Genomic DNA, 12,085 nt, shown 5'->3' with positions numbered 1-12,085 from the left:
CTCCCTTTTCACACATATTAAGAATCATTCATTGTTAGGACTTAAATACTTATATTCTACTTTAATATGCTTGAAGTAGCTCTTGAAACAATTACCATGCACCTGCAAAACAGTCCAGTAGTAGCTTCCACAGATTTTATTTCTCTATCTTCCTTCTCACTATCATCTTCTACCTCCGATTTTTTTCCAAAACGGGGGAAAAAGGGACAATTATCATGACTATAAGACCATGACTTCGTTTTACCTTAAGTTGTACCACTAGAATACAGAAAAGACTGAGTAATTTTAACTAAAATAGAAAGAAATCTGAAGCTTTGTCAAATTTCTAATTTTAGAGTTGAATTGGAGCTCTAAGTGCTGAAATTAGATAATAATTATAAAACCAGTTTACTTCTGGCCAGTTTCACAGAACCTGGCTAGCAGTTATTCAAGAAGCTGTACAAAATGGATAAGACACAGCTTGAGCTGTTCTTTGACATCTTGAAGACAAGGAGAAATTAGTAGAGTGGGAGACCCTGGTAGCAGAAGATTACAAATCCTCCTCTCAAGGAAATGCAAGTATTGAAATAAAAATTTTTAGATCAGCAACATTTGAGAAACACCAAATAAGGAAATACTGCCATGTGAAGATCTTAATCTAAAGACATATATAACACAGTGTTAATCAGTGTTAAACCATACCATGAAAATAAAAAAAAAATCTGGCTCCATCATTTAGAATTTAATTTTATGATTTAAACTGACTTATGGGCAAATATAGATTATCATTGTGAAATCTGAGAGGGCATTTTATTTTGCTCTATGCAAAGGTACTGAAAACTGACCCTGTCCCCATCTTAAAAAATGGCTGGATAAGATGTAGAGTGAGATATACACTGAGCATCATTACACATATGCAAATTTTTGGCGCATTCAAGTTTAAGTTGCTTTCATCTAACTGCAGGCATTTAATTGAGATGCCTGGCTTCTACAGGGTCTCTCTAGAGTCAGCAGAGAGAAGAAAGCATGTCCTCCAGGTAATTCAGGCCATCAGCTTCATAAAGTGGAAGCACACTGATTAGAGGGATAGCTTAGGGTCCTTAGATGAGGGTCCTCTGTGAAGTACTTCATACTTCAGGTTAGATTGACTATATCCCAGGGTTATGTTTTAAACAGAATTTATATAAAGCCTGAAGCAGCTTGGTCAGATTTAATTCACTGAGCAACTCATATAATATACACTGTATATTTAATAAATGTGCTACATTTATGCAGTCCTTTTGACTTGCGTTAGAATATTCTGATGATTCATAGAGTAAAAAAATAACTTATTTTCACACATCTACTCTCCCTGCATTGGCACCTCATCATGCTCAGGGAGTTCATGGCAATAAACCAAGAATTCTTACCTTTCTGTAGCAAAGTCTCCCTGGTTTGCATAATGAATTCTGTCCACTGCAATGCCTGTGTCTAGTCGTCCATCTTTTCAGTCCTAGGCATCCCCTGCCCAAGCACCAGAAGGCAGAAATAATTCAACTTCTCTTTCAAGAAAATCTCTGGCTTTTGCCCTCATATACAACCTCTTTTTTTGACTTGACTTGCAGTCTCTTACAATTAAATATGCTTACAATTCTCTTAAACTACAAAAATTAAGACAAAGGTAATGATGAAAACCTCTCAGAAGAACTATCCTTACATGTTTTCCATCTGTTGATAGCTACTCTAGATGCTTTTGATCAAGTCCCAAGACACATACAAGCTTGCTTTTAACAAGAAAGTCAAGAGTAGAAGTCAGAATTAGTATGCAAATACTACTAAGAAAAAAAATAGCTGTTCAAAATCTTAGCTGGTTTTTTTCCTTCTTTAACAGCAGCCACACATTTTAGAGGTTGCAAAGTGGCATAAAATGAGGAGCTTGGGAAGGTAGCATACATGTCCATCTGAAGGTGCACCTGTACTAAGCAAAAGGTGCCCCAGCTTGGTCAGGTCTGCCAGACAATTAGTGCAGGTGATTGGGAGATATACAATATCCATTTCAGTGTGGAGTTTCTCTGTTCTACAGCCATTAGAAAATTCCATTTTTTTGCTTTCATCACTATGCATTTCTGAAAGATAGTATCAGTATCACAATAATTTCCTGAGGTACAAAGCAATATTTCCTAATGACCTGTATCCTCATTAAAGTCCTTCTATATTGACACGATTGTAACTTGTCATGTTCCCTTTTTCAGAACAATGACAAAAATGAATAGAAAAAAACCCATGTGTTTAGATTTCAAAGATGAAGTAAGTTGGATCTTGATTTCAGTCCATAGGAGAATGCTGACCCATGAATCCTTGGAAAGATTAAAATATAAATAGAAACTAGATAATTCCTCCTCTCAAAATAATTATCATGTCCGCCATAGTTTCACTTTGCCAAGCATCAGATGTCATAATAAGAGCTAAAGGAAATCATAATGTTCATCCATCCATCCATGCGCTTCTATTTTCTATTTATTGTGTGTTTCTAATAGATACTGCAAAAATAATTATTCTCTTACTTAGCTTCTGCCTTGATTAGAATATTTTTTGAAACAAAAAAATTTATAATATCTTTATGCATTACAATGAATATCTCAAAGAAAAAAAAAACTGCATATAGAAGGAAAGACAGAAACAGAATACAAAATCTAACTTGTTGCTTTTGTTTGTGGGTTTCGGGAGAGTGTGGTGAGGTTTTGGGTTGGGGTTTTTTTGCGCCAGTATATTTAGGACATGGTCACTGGAGCATTTTTACAAGGTAGCCCATGGAGATATCTAAATCAGGGAGAAGTGCAAATGTAATAATAAACCACAAGAGTTTGCTGTAGTTTTGTTGCATTTCACTGGAGCATGGTGAGAATTTCATAAGCCCTCTGGGTGCTCTCAGAGCAAGAGGTCTAAGAGGGATAGAGGGATAGCACACCTCTTCTCCTCTGTCCAAGGACTGTCCCCAGTGTAGATACGCGTGGAGTAGTTTTTGTCAAATCCTCTCATTTCCAGTTGTGTACACACCACAGGACAGAACTCAGCACCCTCTATAAACCTGCTCAACAGGTGCACAGCCAGACCTGTTTCCATGGTTATACTGTTGTTCAGTGTCACGGACAGGGGGTTCAAATTTCCATCAGTAAATGCAAACTTCAGTTGTTCCATGACCTGTGGTGTAAAAAAACTCTGAAGTCATGGATCCCAGGCCACAGTCTACCAACCACTTGTTGTTTACAAATACCCATTAAAGAATGTAGACAAAAAACCCTACAATCTATCAAGCCTGTACTCACATGACACATAAATTGCTCTCCTCAAATACCAGAAGAAATATATCTAGCTGTGCTCCTCCTGCTTGCAAGAAAATAACTGTGTAACTCTTTGTTTAATCCTGGGGAAGTGACTTAATCCTACTGTGCATCTACTTTCCAGTCTGCTAAATGCCTTGAAATGACAAGGATTATCTATCTCAGAAAAAAATACTAGCATTCATTAATGTTTTAATGTTACAAAACAGTTTGAGGCTTTTAGATAAAAAATGCAAATATTTTGCTATTTTTCTGTCTTAGATTGTATTAAAATGGCAATCATTTATAATTGAAATGTAAAAAAAAATATGGACAAAACTTAATTGGATGAAAATAAAAACCTGTAATATAAATAAACAGCTATAAAAATGTCATTTAGAAGAACTGATTGAGTCATGAAAAGGCACAACATGCTTGTAAAAATATTTTTAAAACAGCAGGAACCTCATTTGGCTACATTTCCACAGCAATACCTGTTGGTGGCTTGCTAGGAAAAAGACATTTTCCTTAAAAAAAAATCCCTGCTAAAAATGAAAAGCCCTCAAATGTGCATTTGAGAGGAAAACAAAAGTGCAACATCTGTATAATGGGGAACTGCATCTAAAATTAGAGAAGAAAAACAATCTCTTGTAAAAGTATTAACAAACCTACATGCTGTTAAAGCAGGTTTATGATGCAACCTGAATGGTTTTTAAAATGTGTTTCAAGGTTTTCAGGTGGTAGAAGACTCTGTAAAGCTCTTAGCCACTTGGTCTGAGCACAAAGTTGATTCTAATTTTTGTTCTGGAATTTAGAAATGTCAGTTCATGATATTTGAATAGAAAGGGTAGAGACAGAAAATTTATCAGAAGCTTAAGGTAAATACTTAAACTTTTTTTAAAAAACAAATTTTGAGCAACAAATACTTTAGAATTAGCAATTATTGTTGTGTGATTCACAAGACTAAAATTCTCGGTTGCTTCTATAACTTTTCACTAAAATCTTATAGGTTTTTTTAAAGATTTCTACCGATACAGACATAAAAATACAAAGAAAAAAATTATTTGAGAGATCAGCAGTTTCTAATATTCAATAAAACCTCTCACAGACACTTTTTCAGGATTAATGCAGGAATAATATTTTCATCCTGAAGTATACTATCAGTGTGTATATGTATTCCAGATTGGACAAAATATTTGTGATTATGATAATGAGCAAAACAGTACTACAGTTGAGATCTGGTTTCTGACTATTTGTGGAAAAGACACTGTATGTGGGAGATGGATGATTTAACTCTGTATTTTAAGTGGCACCATATTTGTAGAGTTCATCTATCAATAATAAACCTGGGTTTTTTACAGCAAATAAACAGACCCTCCCTCCCCTTCCTTCTATGAAAATGCTTTAAAAGTTCTGAAAACTAATTATCAACCATTTCATATTAACACAGGAAAAAGAGAGATGTCGATCATTTTCCTGGAATATTCACTGAAAATAATAAATACTCACTATTTTTAAAATTAAAGAAAATCTAGTTTTTCTTGGTACCTGAGAAGGAAAACCAGTGGCAACTATATCTCAAATTCGTATTGTGAAAAACTGATTTTTACATGAGTATCTCTACATTTACAGATTTAAATTTACAGCTGTAGGCAGTTTCAGTCAATGTAAAATCTGATGAGAACACCACTGGTAGGGTCACCTTTAAGACACCTTGTATGAATAACCAACCACTGGAGGGGTGGAGTGTTTGTTCAACTAAAATATTTCTAAACCTATTGCAAACTAAATCACTATTCAGGAAATTAATAAAATTATCATTTTTAGAAGGGATGAACATTAACAAATCTTTCAGCTTAAGATAACCAAGCATGAATATCTTAAAATACTGCATTACATCTGGCCTCTACTTAAGCATTCTACTGCGAGAGCTGGATATATGATTTACATACCCACAAAGAAGTGGTGATTCCTATGATTGAAACTGACTATTCAGAGGTGCCTCATTTACTAAGAGATGTTTATTTATTAAATTACAGAGGCTGAGAAAGCCGTAGTGGAGATATGAAAAAGCTCTCACAGTTAATGATGAATGGTTTGGATAAGATTGCTGATCACTATTCAAAATAAGGGAAGCTTTACTGCAGTGGTGAGAACTTTAAAGTTCTTTAGCATGAAAATACTTTTTGGGAAATAACAGTCCTATTGGCAGATACTATTCAAACTTGCAAAGTAAGAAAAAAACCAAATAATTGTGTTTTTGTATGTCTTTGCATCAAACTTCTACCTAAGAATTACTGAGTTAAATAATTATCTCTAGAAAGAATTACTAGCTTTTTCTGGCCCTTAACACACTTTGTTGCAACATAGCTATAGTTATACATCTATATTAATATATTCTACGATATTCCTCAGATACCCATATTGGGTATTGCTTCATGTGCTGGCATTGGACACAAGTTCCCTCATCCCTTTCAACTAACAGATTTTTGAGATTAAGTTTGCATACTTAGATCTCATTTCATTGATCCTGAGTTTGTGGCTGTCATATACATTTCCTGAAAAACAATATTCATACTTTTGCAATGTAACACAGATTATTGTTCTTTTACTAGACACAGATAAAAACTGTGTCTAGCACAGCTGTAGAAATTGCATAGAGTAGTCTGAGAAGATGTTTTAGCATATTTTCTCTTTACTGGCCATTGCTACTGCCTTGTAATACAGCAGGATAGAGGGAAAGATGCAGGAAACTTACACAATCTTACAAGTCAGTTCACATAGCATGATCATTATTTTTTCATTACTTTTGAATCTCTACTCCCTTATCTAAAATAAAAGTCTAGCTGCAATGAATTTCAGTAAACACCGTCTTCTTATTTTGTCATCTTTTTTCATTCTAGTACAAAAATGTGAAAATGGGCTAGCTTCTCCCACCACACTGGTCAGCTCAAGATCTTGCCAAATCCAAAATTAAATGCTGTTCGCTTCTCTGCAGGAGACTGATTGACCTATTGTGACATTTTTTTTATCGCACATCTACATTGTGACATGTACTAATCCAAGTTCAAGATTCTTTATCACCTTCACAGCCCTCTATCTGACAGGAAGATATATAGAGGCAAGCACTGGGTAGCTAAGGTAAAATATGAAGATATTGATTTTTCAGGTTGTAGCTGATTAAGTAACCTGTAAAACCCAAAAGTCATCAGGAACATAAAAGGTTCAGGTCAAGTGCCCTCATGTCTTCAATCTGAGTTGTTATTTTTGGATGATAAAGAGGAAGACATTTTTATTTCTTCAAAAGGCTGTATATTTATTGCCTTTCTTTAAAAGCTGGAGTACTAGTGTTTGATAATATAGCTTTTTCTGGACTGTAGCAAACATGTACAAAAAGATCCACTGAATCTAAAACTAAAGTCAACTGTTTCTATATAAGGGGAGGGAATTTCCTGCCATCTTTTTGTTTTTGAGAAAAATTGTACCCACATGTTCAACACAAAATCCAATGTGTTATTAAAAATTGGTCCTTGAGAAAAATTCTTATGTCTGGTGTTTCTGATAATCCTTAGGTATGGTCACTCCTCCCTTATTTTTTTCCAAAGCAGAGGGAAAACTGAATTCTCAGTTAAACACAAGGACAATGATAATTTGACATTGTTCTTGCACTTTCATAAAAAATGTTTCCTGTTGGCTTGCAGTAGCAAGGAAATGATGACTAGGATGATGTTATTGTGACATGTGGCCTTTAAAGGCCAACCTGGAGCAGAGAAGATTCAGAATTATCCAGAAAATTACTACCATCAGAAGGAAGGAAAAACATTTTTCTCCAGTCTTATGATGAACTTCAAAAACAAGTCTTTGATTAACCCTCCAAACTGACATATCCCTGCTTGATAATTTTGACAGTAAAATTCTAAATGCAATTTTGATACATATAATACCTGGTAATATTCTGATGCCCTCATTGCTTCTTCTAGTTGTGGTATTCCAAAACAATTTGCAAGGAAAACAAAGGATATTTCTTTTTTAAAAACTTAGGTTGTTTTCAAGATTTTGTTGAAACCTTGTTGCAATTTTCAAATCTGGGACTGATTAAGACATTATAAAGCTCTCTGAAGTCAGAGATCAGTCTTCCAGAGAGGTATTTTATGTTATATGACTGTAGGAATTAATCCAGAGGAAGAAACATGGAAGTTAAAAATAGTTTACAGTTGCACCCAGTTTGAAATTAAAGAAAATAATAAGTAGTTGTTCTAGCTGCAAAATCAAAACAAAAAAGAAGTTGGAGTTGGGCTGATGGTATCTGTGTCATGCAGAAGAATATAAGATCAGGAGGAAGTAAAGTTAAGCAAATGATGTGGAAGGGTGGCAAAAGTGAGGATGAGGCACATGGGTTCAACTGACATGAACTGACACACAATCTAAAATCTTGCTGAGAAACAAGAATAATCAGTAAAATAATCTCATGTAATAAAACTCCAGACTTACTAGGCTCAAACATTCATCCTCATCTAGATATTGTTATTGATCTTCTCTAAGAGGTTATTGGCACTGTTACGGGGCTGATAGCTGAAATGAACTGACCATTCCAAGGAAAGAGGCATCAGACTGTCAAGCTCCAAATCTGGATGTGATCATCCTCAGCAAGCAGCGTTCTGGTAAGCCTGACCAGCAGGCTGAACATGTGAAAAAGGTGTTCAGTTCTAGATTTTGTTTAAGATATCAAATCAGTCTTCATTTCAATACACAGCCTATATTGCTTCTCTATTTCTTCTCCCTCCAGCTCTGCTCATCAGAGATTCTTCCTCTTTTGCTGGGATTTCTGTAGCATCCTCCATCCTGCAAGCCTTTTGGAGAAAATTTGGAGAAAAAATATGGTAATTTTGGAGAAAAAAAATGGTCCTCACAGTAAAAATATGCAGTAAAAGTAAGGCATTACTTGGGATTCTTTTATCATTTTATCAGGAAAATGTGAAGACTTTTAAAGGGGTAAAATGCAATTTCTAAGTATGACTTTTGTACAAATCTTTGGATGGCTTCTGTTTCCTGTCCAATGCAATATTTTTAACACACATGTAATACATCACAGAATGAAGAGAAGAAGACAATGTTTCATACATTCAGACAATCTGTTTGGTGTATTTTGGAATTTCTTTTTGTATTTTACTTTGCAATTACCTAGTACCATGCAGGTTTTCTCATTTTTACTGTTGGCTGGCTACATTGGGTTTGTGTGTGTGAACTGTGTGTGCATCCTACTGTGAACTGTAAAAAAGAACCCTCCAGACAATTGCACATATTTAAAAACAAACAAAACATGCATTAACCAAAGCATAAAAAGTGCTGTGGCAATCCAGCAGTGCCTAGGGAATAGGACAATATAGGCATCCAGCCTTGAATAAGAAAATTAGAGCTGCTCTGTATTTTTTGGAGCTAGCTGAATGTGCAGAAGTACAACAGTGAGCTGGAGTTTAATAAAAAGGAAGAGTGCAAACTAGGTGATGAGAAATAACTCAGCTGTTCTTAGGTCAACATACAAGAGATGGAAATCTTCCAGTCAGGAAATTTTCTGACAAGAAATTGTTAAATTCAGGATTGCCATTTGAGCCATATGAGCCTTATGATAAGGCCATATTTAAAGAAAAGCCAAGAATATTTCCGTGAAGAATCCATGAAGACATTTCATAAGAGCCTGAATGACAGATGTGGGACTCCAGGTGGCTATTCAAAATGCAGTTTATTGTACCCAAGTTGTTACAACAGTCCAGGATTGTGGGTGACACAGCCTGTGCCTACAGCTTTCAGCTGCAGCTTGAGACAAGCCTGAAGACCCTTTAATTTTGGTTACAATGCATTATATACTTTTCTTTGCTGAGCATCTCAATACATAAGAATCAATCTATACCTTTGCTTTTACCTATAGCCTATCGCAACTACTATAATTACCATATTCATGTTACTGTTCTCCAATCACTAGAAGTTAGTACATTACAGTTTAAGCTAGAAGTTGTTTTTCAGTTTTCTTGCAGTGGAAAATTCTGAGACCTTTTCTCTACTTGCAACACTGGCAGTCTTGTTTGTCTGTGGAATATTTTTGCTTGGTAAAAATATTTCATCTTTCCCAACAATATTTTGTATATGAAAATGAGACACCTCATTGTGGACACTTAAGCTGGAAGAGCACAGCTTATAAGCAAAGTCTGCAAAATGCTCTTTTCTGTTCCTTTTCTCTCATGTGGAGTCAGTTCTGCAATAAAGTAGCATAAATAAAGTATATTTCCCCTATACTGCTGCACAAAAATCCGTCAATATGAAAATCACAGAACCCTTTGGCATTAATAGGAAAGGACTTTGTGATGTTGTTCTTGCTAGTATTTTCATTAGCTCCTCAGAATAAAGAGAGAAGATTCAGGTTGTTGCCTGAATTCTGTTTACCTCACTATGGACTTAATAATTTATGTACCAATCTTGGCCTAATTTTTGGGGGCCTTAAAAGACATTAGGATACATAAAAACAATTTTCATTGATTTTTTTTCAGCTCGTAACAACGGCAAGCCATTCATTTATTTAAATGGCTTTCATATATGTGCGATGTTTTTGAAAAACCTTTTGTCTCTTGTGGGTTGAGGCAAGAAAGCATTTGGAAAACCAGTATCTGAGAGAAAGAGTTGGTCAAAAAGCACCAAACACATCAAATATTCACTAATAATAAAAGAATCTCAACACATTCAGTGGAGATGAGGAGTTCTCTACAATGCCCTGTGAAAAGTTTACTTATGCAAGATATGAAACTTCACCTCAAAATAAACTTTACCATAAGTTACTAAAAACTGTTGTCAATTTCAATGTGCCAAATGCGATTGCCTGTTTAGGAACCATTTAGTTGAAGTAAAACTGGAAATTTGAGTGGAAGATAGGTGTTCAAACTGGCTTTCAAACAGGCTTATTCAAACCCTGCTCTATCTCACCCTCCTATGCTAAATCTTAATACTTTCTTTCTAGTAAATATTGACAAGTCAGTGCTTCCCTATTGCTGACATGATAAGTTATGAAATGCATGAACTAAAGCACAATTAAAACATCCCAATAAAAGAAGTATTATTTTTAAAATAAAATTTCAGTTATTTTAATTCTTACAGTAGAATTCTCTTTGTACTTCAGAGATTTTAGTTTAAAACCTATTCAGTTGCATTAAATTCTGGTTTTATGTAGGAACATTAATTTGAAGTGCATTTCTCCTTTGATGTTCCTGATACCAAGAGCTCAATTGCTTGAAAAGATTCTTAGTCACATATTTCTTAGTTCAAATAAAACTTATTTATTGTGTGTTTTGTAGGTCCCTTAAAATATTGAGCAGAAATATCAGCAGAATTTAATTGATTCTTTTCCCCCTACACTGTTAAACTCCTGAAATATCTCCCCACAAGTTAAATGTGAATAAATAGCTATGGATGAACATTATGAGAGTGTAAGGAAAGACAGATGCGCTGATTAAGAAATCAGGCATCATTTGTGACATTGCCACAAACTTTATGTTTTCCCTAACTGAACTCGTAGCATTCATCAGGACTATCTCATTGATATGTCAGTTGGATGTTTCATGTTCAAATGCACCATGCCACAGGCAGTCCCATAAATCTTGAGCACTTAGCTATAGCTGAAGGAAAACTCTCATATCCTGTAAAAATGACACCAAAGTTGTCACTGTCTAGGTTAACAATGACAGTGGATATTTAGCTACACGAATTTTTCTAGCTTACCATCTGTCATCATGTTCTGTGCTTTCACTGGCACATAAAAGCTGATTAGTCCACATCAGCAAGCGCTGCTTTGAAGAACAAATTAAAATACACCAAAAGTTATGCAGTACTTTAATTGCCCCCCTGGAATGCATCCAAATTAAAATATGTTTGCATGGATAAAAAATGATAAAACAAATCTCCAACGGACAACAGAACAAACCCATGCTATTTGGTTAAGGTCAGAGAATCTTGTCCAATTGGCGCACAAAACACCTCAAATCCTGCATTGGATTTTGGGCCCCCAACTATAGGAAGGACATTGAGATGCTTGAAGCAAGTCCAGAGAAGGGCAACGGAGCTGATGAAAGGTCTGCAGCACAAGTCCCATGACAAGCACCTGTGGGAACTGGTGTTCACAGCCTGGGGAAAAAGAGGGCCAGGAACGATCTCATCCCTCCCCATAACAAGGGGGGCTGTAGCTATGTGGGGATCTACTTCTTTTCCCAGACAACTAATGACAAAACAAGAAGAAATGGCCTCAAATTGTGCCAGAGAAGGTATTCACCAAATACACATATTAAAGCCCTATGTGTAGTTCAGCCACTTACAGGAGCACAAATATTCCTATGTTTTTAAGAAAGTTTCAGCTAATTTTTTTAAAGTGTAATATCTTCTACTGGCCAAGTAGACTCAAAGAACCTGAACCAGACAGTAAAAAAAAAAAAAAGGCAACTAGGAAATTTGTGCTACCTAAATGTTTCACTTCTAAAGTAAGTAGCTAACCAGTGTGTTATATACATTATTTTAAATGCAAAGAATATAAGATTTCTATGGAGACAGGCATAATATGATACCCATCTAGTTCTTCCCCTTTTTTGTCATCCCTTTATTTTCATCTAGCATGTATCAACAGCATTAAATTTTTTATTTTTTATTTTATCCCAGCAGTATGAAATAACCACAATAATTGCATTTGGGCCTGCATTTTAGAAAGCAAATTGCTGAAAATGCTTTTTAATTTTTTCTTATTACACAGGTTCATAAAATGCAAAATTACTATA

This window comes from Melozone crissalis, unplaced genomic scaffold (genome assembly GCF_028551555.1).
Source record: "Melozone crissalis strain CALT ecotype California unplaced genomic scaffold, PUWL_Pcris_2 ptg000042l_1, whole genome shotgun sequence".
In the NCBI taxonomy this organism is placed as follows: domain Eukaryota; kingdom Metazoa; phylum Chordata; class Aves; order Passeriformes; family Passerellidae; genus Melozone; species Melozone crissalis.
The sequence above is the reverse complement of the archived record's forward strand: the minus strand, read 5'-3'. Positions refer to the sequence as shown.